Raw genomic sequence first — 10053 nt, forward strand, 5'->3', positions numbered from 1 at the left:
TGGCAGAAGTAAAGCTGTGAGGACGGGTCGTGAGTAGTGCCGGGTGGCTCAGATGGTAGAGCCTCTTGCCTGCGAAAGAAAAAGTTTCCTTCCGTGATTTTCCAAATAGCTTCAGGGAAATGCCGGGGTGATCACTTCGAAAGGGCACGGCCTATTTCCTTCCCCATCCTTCTCTAATCCTATGGGACCGATGACATTCCCCAAACCAACCAACGAATCTGATCAGAAGCCGAGGAATGAAACTGCTGCAAGTGAAACGACCAGCTGTGACATTTACATTCTTGCTTATCAAAAATATTAAGACTTGTTTTCCGAATATGTTACGACTTCTGAGGGTGTAGTAAGGTAGGAAGGCAACGGCCTTGCCGCAGTGGATACACCGGTTCTCGTGAGATCACCGAAGTTAAGCGCTGTCGGGCGTGGTCGGCACTTGGATGGGTGACCATCCAGGCCGCCATGCGCTGTTGCCATTTTTCGGAGTGCACTCAGCCTCGTGATGCCAATTGAGGAGCTACTCGACCGAATAGTAGCGGCTTCGGTCAAGAATACCATCATAACGACCGGGAGAGCGGTTTGCTGACCCCACGCCCCTCCCATCCGCATCCTCCGCTGAGGATAACACGGCGGTCGGATGGTCCCGGTAGGCCACTCGTGGCCTGAAGACGAAGTGTAGTAAGGTGGGAGCCTAGGAGTACAGCTTAAATCGCTACGAGTAACATCAGCAGTAATGGCATAGATGTTCCTTGCTTGTTGCAAATATTTAACTGTTTATTTCGGAATATGTCGCGATTCTCGAGGCCGTGGTTAGGCAGGAATCTGCGAGTACAACTTAAATTGCTGAGAGCGAAATTTTTTGCTGTTGTTTCTGTTGGCGAGGTTCCACTTACCCACTGGAGAAGGTAGTATCAGTGTGACGCTCAGCGTACTCGAAATGTCCTGACGTATCAAGGTGGTTAGAGTATTCTAACCTTCCCGTACAGTACACGTGCACGTCATTTTGATATCACTTCCGAGTCTGCCCTCCAGAGCCACGCTGGCTTTAAACTCGCGTGGCCAGGAACCACGCAGACTGTAACGTTTGCTCATTCTGCTCTCGTTTATTCGACAGCACACGTCTCGGATCATTTGTTTATGTGCATGAATAGATAGTTAGCCACATGACAGAATATGCTCTTAGTCTTCAACAAGTAAATAGATGCCACCGTAAGTGGCAGATTATTTTAAACCTTGTGATAAGGATCTCATTCTAACATTCAGCAGTTCCTTATAGTCACTTGCGTGTAAAAGTGTAACAGTGTAACACCGCATCATTTTATGTTACAAAACAGATTTGAAAAGTATTGGACTCGCTGAGGTTCATTTTACGGCAGAACAGTCAAAAATTTATTTTGGCGTTAGAGATTTAAAGCTACTCTTGCCGCTACTTCAAACGCACATACACACAACCGTGTTCATATCGGCGCAGTCTCTGTGTAATGACTTTTCTGCACAGTAGTACAACGTCTGATTACAAAATTAAGTCTCGTGACGGTAAAAGAAATGTTATATTTACAGCACCTGTGACTTATCACAACACTGACTAACTCTAAAAATTAAAAAAAAAGCAGAACTGGTGAGACAAAAATCTTATATTCCAATATACCATCAGTGTACTGTGGATAAAATCCAGCGCTTCACATAAAAATTTCGAAATTGCGCTATGTGTGTTGCAGTGACGATATAATGCCTTCAGTTGCCAGATTTGCAATGTTACTCGTAACTGAATGCAATCTACCACGGCATCTCTCAACCCACGTATTTTGTATTCAGTCAGAAATGTGGCTTACAGTGAATTAAAAATTAATTCACTCATTCGAAAACGATTTTTGAACGAAATATCGTCCTCGACAAATGATTCAAATGGCTCTGAGCACTATGGGACTTAACTGCCGAGGTCATCAGTCCCCTATAACTTAGAACTACTTAAACCTAACTAACCTAAGGACATCACACACATCCATGCCCGAGGCAGGATTCGAACCTGCGACCGCAGCGGTCCTCGTCCTCGACAGATATCCCCCTTATTAGTATACTAGATTCCCTTATTAGTGTACTGGATGCCCCCAGTCGATTCCTGTGAGTTACCTATCTCAGTACCTAACATTTGTGAGTTTTTTCTCCTTTGCCGACGCCACTATAAATTCATCAGGTAATAGCTGCGCATCCATTTTGACTCCCATACGAATAACTTCACTTCTTGCCACGCTGAAAGTCGTGTAAGTAACTTTTCCAATTTTGGTGCGTGTAAAGGCTAACTTCCTAAGGTACTGGTGGGGGCATACACGTATAAGTAAGTAATGCCTATGAAAGCCGGCTTAACAGACGATAGTAGTAGGGAGATGGCGGTGTCACTCCACTTTAGATATCAATTTGATATGCAAATTAATTAAATTGATCAATTAATCACCCCCAGCCCACCCTCGCCCTCGACCACGACCACTCCCAGACCACCACCCCCGAATGCCGTCACGTGATTTTCTCAGCCTCCACGTGGGCCCCAGCCCCTCCCCCTCCACCAACCTATTCTATTGGCGGAAATTTTGAATTTTTCCGGGAATTTCAAATTTTCGTGGGAATTTCTTTGTCCCAGGTCTGTTCTGACGTCCTACCCCACCCTCCACCTAGGAAGTAGCGGTAAATTAAATTGGTGGTACCCTTTTCGGGACTCGAACCCTGGTCCTCCTGGACGAAAAGCCCAATTGCACCCACCTAACACATTTATAATCAGACACACTTGGAACTGACGAGAAATTAAAGAATGGCGTGTCTTTCCAGGACTCGAACCCTCATTCTACTGGAGGGATATCCCTAGTGTATCCCCCCCCCCCCTCCCAAACACAAAGAGACTAACCATATTCAGGAGAGGAAGGTGAGATTAGGGTGCTTTATTTATTTTGGTTGGGAACTGACACAAAGATCGATCCAAATTATGTAATTAATCACAAACATCTGGACTAATTACACAACTATATGCATAATGCTGCACAAAGATGGCATAAAAAGGCAATAAAACTCAAAAATTGGCGACACCATACGAATGGTGTTATCATGCTGAGAAAAATTTCGCAATACCACTCGAAACTAGTGACAGACGCACTCAAACTTTACGCTTCAACTACAAGCTGCCAGGAATAAGGCAGGGGTGCAAGGTACTATCTTTATTGTTTTTGGCAGGAACTATGTTCAACTGATGAGATGCTTATGTTAGACAGAGAGGAGTTTAAAAAGTGCATTACCTGTAAGCTTACAGTATCTATCATTGTTTGACGTCAGAGTTCGCTACAGATAACAGCTCAAAAACCATCCTGCAGCCCAGGTAACCAACGCCAGTACACGATAGCACAACTGGTGGAAAAACAATGTAGCACAGCTCTAATTATACTTTGAAACTGTATTGAAAAAAGCATCATACGTAATGAAAGGGTATGTATTGAGGGAAATTGCCGTCCTAAAAGAGTAGTTGAATATGCGTTCTTCTCGATAGGAGTCCACAAATTGCCGAAAATCTAGCCCTCTTCCTCCCTCCCTCCACTCCCCCCTCCCTCCATCCACCTACGAGGGGGGGGGGGGGGGGGGACATACGCTTCTTGATGTGGCCAGCTGCTCCGCCCGAGCATCTCGTAATTTTTCTGCACCCTCGCTGTCCGCCCTTCACTATTTTTCTGCCGACCTGTCTACGGCATGGCCTTCTGCGGTCTCTTGCGATAAGCCGCATGCCTTGAATTGGCGCCCCTTAGCACAAAAGGGAAGTTTACCAGCATAGCCCCGCTCATCCTGAGAACGGTCCAGATGGTCCGCATTACTCGGCTTACAACCATCTGGCCATCGCCTTAAGGCGGCGCTCCTATGCCAACACAATAGCGTGTACAGTCAACTAAACAATAGAAGACAGAAGGACGGCCGCCTCAAGTGCAACTTGTTCGTCTAAAGTATAGTGACACAGCCGCTGCTAATGGTTAGGGAGCACACCTGCGGTGGCGACCTGACACATACAAGGCACGGCCCCAACGCCTCCAATAGGCCTCTCGTTCTGCGATGGAAAGCACTTTTACCTCGACTATTTTTCTGCAAAAATTACCGATCACCACAGAATGTTTTTGGTATCTCCAAATCATCATTGGAGTAAAGAAAAAGCGCGAATATAACTCCAAAGAAAAAAATCTATATTAAGCAATTTCTTTCAGCTCGTTGAACAAATTACACGACCTGAGAGCGTCTCCTGCGTTCAGTGTGTGTAAATAAACCGCCATCCACATGTGTATTCCTAACATTTTAGACAATCTTTCATGCCATTGGCTCACATGTCGGAAAAACACACCCTTTTACGTTTGACAACAACAAGCTATAATTCAAGAGAACATAGCTGTTTTGTCCACTATGACGGGTCCTTTTATATTAATGCGATGCTATATATTACTAGCGTTTATGAAACAAATCGTGAGAGCCTCTCTCCACCTGTGTAGGTGGGAGATGAAATTTAGTTAAAAGATATCGCCACAACGAAAAAAAATGATCGTCAAGAATCATTCTGTGACGCCCTAGCCATCTCTTCCACCCAGCAGGAGGCACATCATTGACATCAATTTGATAGGCTAATTAATTAAATTGATCATGAGCGTCACTTTGCATGGCGCATAATATTTTTTTTTTTTTTTTTTCAGCAGTCGGATTACACACGCAGAGTAGATCAACTGGGAATCCATGGAGGGAACATGATGTTCTTTTCGATGAACGCTGTTGAGTAATGACATCTGAAGCTGACGACAAAGGGATCCTACAGCCCACAACATATATTTCTAGTACAGACAGCGGTATTAAAAACACGATCATAACGCCTATGTTACTATCACCCTTTAAAAAGCGGTCTTGAGTTTTCAGGCACACATGTGTTCCTGATAGTGTTACGCTTTCGGTCAGAAATGCTGTCTGTAATGCTGTCCGCAATTTGGAATCAATGTCTATCCATTTAACTAAATATTTGCGTTGGATCCTGTAGAGATGACTTTTACTGATTACAGCCACTGGTGAATCATACTCGTGCCACTCTCGTATCTCGAAACGAGTCACCTTTTTTTCAAACCTATCTGCTAAGGAACCCATACACCAAGAACTCCAGCATTGTTTTTAGACAGTCCCTCTGCATCTTGTAACTGATCCTAAATCTCCGCCCTGCCCTTCTTGCAGCTTAGTCTATATGATTGCCCCAATTTAAGTTTGACCTGTATGGAAGTTGGAGAGTGCTATATCTAATAGCTTCTGCATCACGTGGAGAAACAGGACGAGCTGAGTTAATGCGACAGTAGCGCGTTTTGACCACTTGGTGGAAATGGGAACATGGTGTCATAGCTCTGCCCACCGTGTACAGTGTGCAAGGCCAGATCCAAACAAAGATTTCCCCTGCAACACGAAGCAGTAGAAGAGATAGTACGAGTAGTGGTGTTCCTTGTTGGGAAAATTAGGAAGACTCTACATATCATACATGGCATGGAGGAAAGGCGAAGATTTTGTTACTGCTTTGCGACACATCTCGAAACTATACCTGCAGTCCGAAGGAGATCTGTGTTTCTCAGGGTGCAGTCATGTCTGTCAGCCAAACATATATAGCGCTCTTATTAAATATACAGGTATTGGTTCATTGGGGCAGGTGATTCATGATCGAAGTCGCTTTCATAGACCGGTGTAAAGGTTCATCACTTGTACTGTAGGATGACCACATCCAACAGACTATCAATCACATGAGAGGGTTCCTGTATTGGTTCAATACATTGATTTTTTCGGTTGTAACAAACCCAGTCAGTGTACACCGCTATACACTTTGTTTTTTCTACCATGACTTAGAGATCCGTATCAACTGCTGCTAAACCGACATTAACACATTTCGATCCTCTGCCTCTCACGGAAAACTGAACATCGCAATGCATAAACTATACAGTTAGCACAACACAGGCTGATAGAAATAAAACACAGAAGCGATGTTTCTCATTGACAAAAATGTGGAAGACAGCAACATATGGAAACTGGAAGAGTTTGCAACATTGTAGAGCGCTTCCAACAGCTATTCGAAGGTAATTACCTGTACAGTTAATCTCATCTTCCCAGGTCGCTGTCTGGTATGCTTCAGTGTATATGTTTGAGAATTAACAATGGATGAACGTACTGCACAGACTTCTACTTACATTCGCGATGGTACTCGAAAAGTAGTGGAGGGGCTGTTTAGTGATGATACAGAAATTGGTAACCTTGCTGCTGCGTCATTGGTCAATGTTGCAATTACGATAAAATTGTTAAAATTGATCGTACTGTCAACTATAATGCTTACTACTACAGTGCATCGAAAATGTCTTTCCCATCCTAACAGTCCACTGGTAAGCTGTTGATTACCATATAATGATTGACTGACATCGCTTGTTTGTGATGGAGAAAAATTCTTGGTGGAGGAGACAGCACCTTCTGGGGATGGCTAACACCGAAACAGTGACCGCGTACATGGCAGCAATATGAGGAATCAATCAAACGGACCACAGAGCCATCAGCTATCCCATCACTGTGAATGACGAGTTTAAATGTAGAGGTCGTCAATCGCTTTCGGACAGCAGTTTGGAAATGCTCCACAATGCCTGAAAAGTCTTCCAGTTTCCTTATGTTGTGACTGTCTCTTATTTCAATCACCCAGTGTGTGGGTGTATTGGATCAGCAGCACCAAGATTATTTACACCGTTCGATGTTTAGTTTTATGGGGGAGCCAATGGACCAAACGTGTTAATGTCAGTTTATAATCTGTCACTGACGTCAAAGACGTGGCAGAAAAAAAAATGTATGGCAGTATACAAAGTGTGTTACAGCAGAAAAAGCGGTGCATCAACAACGAAACAGGGACCCTCTCCTGCGACTGATAACCTGTGGGAGAAGGTCCTCATACAGTACAGACGACGAAACCTTACACCAGTCTGTGCAAGTGATGTCGATCACTGGTCACCTGCTCCAATGGATAATTACCTGCCGATCTGCGGTGATCGGTAATTTTCGCAGCAAAATAGTTGAAGTGTTTTCCATCACAGAACGAGAGCCCTATTGGAGGCGTTGGGGGGTTTGCCTTGTATGTGTCAGGTCGTCACCGCAGGTGCGCTCCCTAACCTTTAGCAGCGGCTGTGTCACTATACTTTAGACGAACAAGCTGCACTTGAGGCGGCTGTCCTTTTATCTCCTATTGTTTAGTTGACTATGCATGCTATTGTGTTAGCATAGGAGCGTCGCCTTAAGGTGATGACCAGATGGTGGAAAGCCGACTAATGCGGACCAACTGGGCCGTTCTCAGGATGAGTGGGGCTATGCTGGTAAATTTCCCTTTTGTACTAAGGGGCGCCACTTCAAGGCATGCCACCTATCGCGAGAGACCGCAGGGGGCCTGGTGACAACTGCGGCCGCAGACAGGTCGGCAGAAAAACAGCGAAGGGCAGACAGCAAGGGCGCAGAAAAACCATAAGATGCTCGGTGAAGCACCTGGCCATTTCAAGAAGCGTATGTCCCCCCACTCGAAGGTGGATGGAGGGAGTGGGGAGTAGGGGAGGAAGGAAGAGGGCCTCGATTTTCGGCAGTTTGTGGACGCCTATCGAGAAGAACGCACATCCAACTACCGCCCCCTCTGCAGTCTTTTAGGATGGCGATTTTCCCCAATACATGTATTTCAGTATGACCCGTTCATTACGAGCGCTGGTTTTTTCACGACAATTTGTGTAATTAGAACTGTTCCGCATTCTTTTTCCATCAGTTGTGGTATCTTGTACTGGCATCGGTTACCTGGGCTGCAGGATGGTTTTTGAGCTGGCATCTGTAGCGAACTCTGATGTCAAACAACGATAGATACTTTATGCTTATAGGTAATACACTTTTGGAACTCTTCTCTGTCCATCAGTTCCTGCCAAAAACAATAAAGATAGTATCTTACACCTCTACATCTACATCGATACTCTGCGAATCACATTTAAGTGCCTGGCAGAGGGTTCATCGAACCACCTTCTCAAGTCTCTATTATTCCAATCTTGTACAGCGCGCAGAAACAACGAACACCTATATCTTTCCGTACAAGCTCTGATTTCCCATATTTTATCATGGTGATCGTCCTCCCTATGTAGGTCGGTGTCAACAAAATGTTTTCGCGTTCGGAGGAGAAAGTAGGTAATTGAAATTTCGTGAGAAGATTCCATCGCAACGAAAAATGCCTTTCTTTTAATGATGTCCAGCCCAAATCCTGTTATCATTTATGTGACGCTCTCTTCCATATTTCGTGATAATACAAAACGTTCTGCCTTTCTTTAAACTTTTTTGATGTACTCCGTCAGTCCTATCTGGTAAGGATCCCACACCGCACAGCAGTATTCTAAAAGAGTAGATCAGTTACATTTTCCAAGTGTCCTTCCAATAAAATGCAGTCTTTGATTAGCCTTCCCCACAACATTTTCTATGTGTTCCTACCAATTTAAGTTGTTTGTAATTGAAATTCCTAGGTATTTAGTTGAATTTACAGCTTTTAGATTAGACTGATTTGTCGTGTAACCGAAGTTTAACGAATTCCTTTTAGCACTCATGTGGATAACCTCACACTTTTAATTATTTAAGGTCAACTGCCAATTTCCACACCATTCAGATATCTTTTCTAAATCGTTTTGTAATTTGTTTTGATCCTCTGATGGCTTTATTAGTAGATAAACGAAAGCGTCATCTGCAAAAAGCTAATACGGCTGCTCAGATTGTCTCCCAAATCGTTTACATAGATGAGGAACAGTGAAGGGCCTATAACACTACCTTGGGGAACGCCAGAAATCATTTCTGTTTTACTAGATGACTTTCCATCAATTACTACGAACTGTGCCTCTCTGACAGGAAATCACAAATCCAGTCACATAACTGAGACGATATTCCATAACCACGCGATTTCACTACAAGCCGCTTGTGTGGTACGGTGTCAAAAGCATTCCAGAAATATGGAATCGCCCTGAAATCCCTTGTCAATAGCACTCAACACTTCATGTGAATAAAGAGATAGTTGTGTTTCACAGGAACAATGTTTTCTAAACCCATGTTGACTGTGTGTCAGATGGTTCAAATGGCTCTGAGCACTATGGGACTCAACATCTGAGGTCATCAGCCCCCTAGAACTTAGAACTACTTAAACCTAACTAACCTAAGGACATCACACACATCCATGCCAGAGACAGGATTCGAACCTGCGACCGTAGCGGTCACGCGGTTCCAGACTGTAGCGCCTAAAACCGCTCGGCCACCCCGGCCGGCGACTGTGTGTCAATAGACAGTTTTCTTCGAGGTACGTCATAATTTTTGAACACAATATACGTTCCAATATCCTGCTGCATGTCGACGTTAACGATATGGGCCTGTAATTTAGTGGATTACTCCTACTACCTTTCTTTAATATTGGTGTGACCTGTGCAACTTTCCAGTCTTTGGGTACAGATCCTTTGTCGAGTGAAAGGTTGTATATGATTGTTAAGTATGGAGCTAATGCATCAGCATACTCTGAAAGGAACCTAATTAGTACACAGTCTGGACCAGAAGACTTACTTTTATTAAGTGGTTTAAGTTGCTTCACTACTCCGAGGATATTTACTTCTACGTCACTCAGGTTGGCAGCTGTTTTCGATTCGAATTCTGGAATATTTACTTCGTCTTCTTTTGTGAAGGCATTTCGAAAGACTGTGTTTAGTAACTCCGCTTTGGCAGCACTGTCTTGAATTCAAGTCACATCTGGTCTACGCTTATATTATTAATTTTGAATGAGTGGAGATTGTCTCTAAAGAAGGCGTCAAGTGAATTTTTATCTGATTTTTTGAATAGGTATATTTTTCGTTTATTTTTGGAGGAATTTGCAATTACAATATTCAATCTCGCTACAACAACCTTGTATTCACTAATCCCTGTATCGATTTTGATGCTCGTAATTAACTCAGGATTATTTGGTGCTCAGAGGTCAAGTGTGTTTTCACAACCGTTTACTAT

At 43.8% G+C, this 10053-nt stretch overlaps 1 pseudogene; it reads left to right on the forward strand.

Annotated features, from left to right (window-relative positions):
• Positions 1 to 352: 352 nt before the first annotated feature.
• On the forward strand, positions 353 to 470 carry LOC124607985 (annotated as a pseudogene).
• Positions 471 to 10053: the final 9583 nt, after the last annotated feature.

The sequence above is a fragment of the Schistocerca americana genome, chromosome 3 (genome assembly GCF_021461395.2).
Source record: "Schistocerca americana isolate TAMUIC-IGC-003095 chromosome 3, iqSchAmer2.1, whole genome shotgun sequence".
NCBI lineage: Eukaryota > Metazoa > Arthropoda > Insecta > Orthoptera > Acrididae > Schistocerca > Schistocerca americana.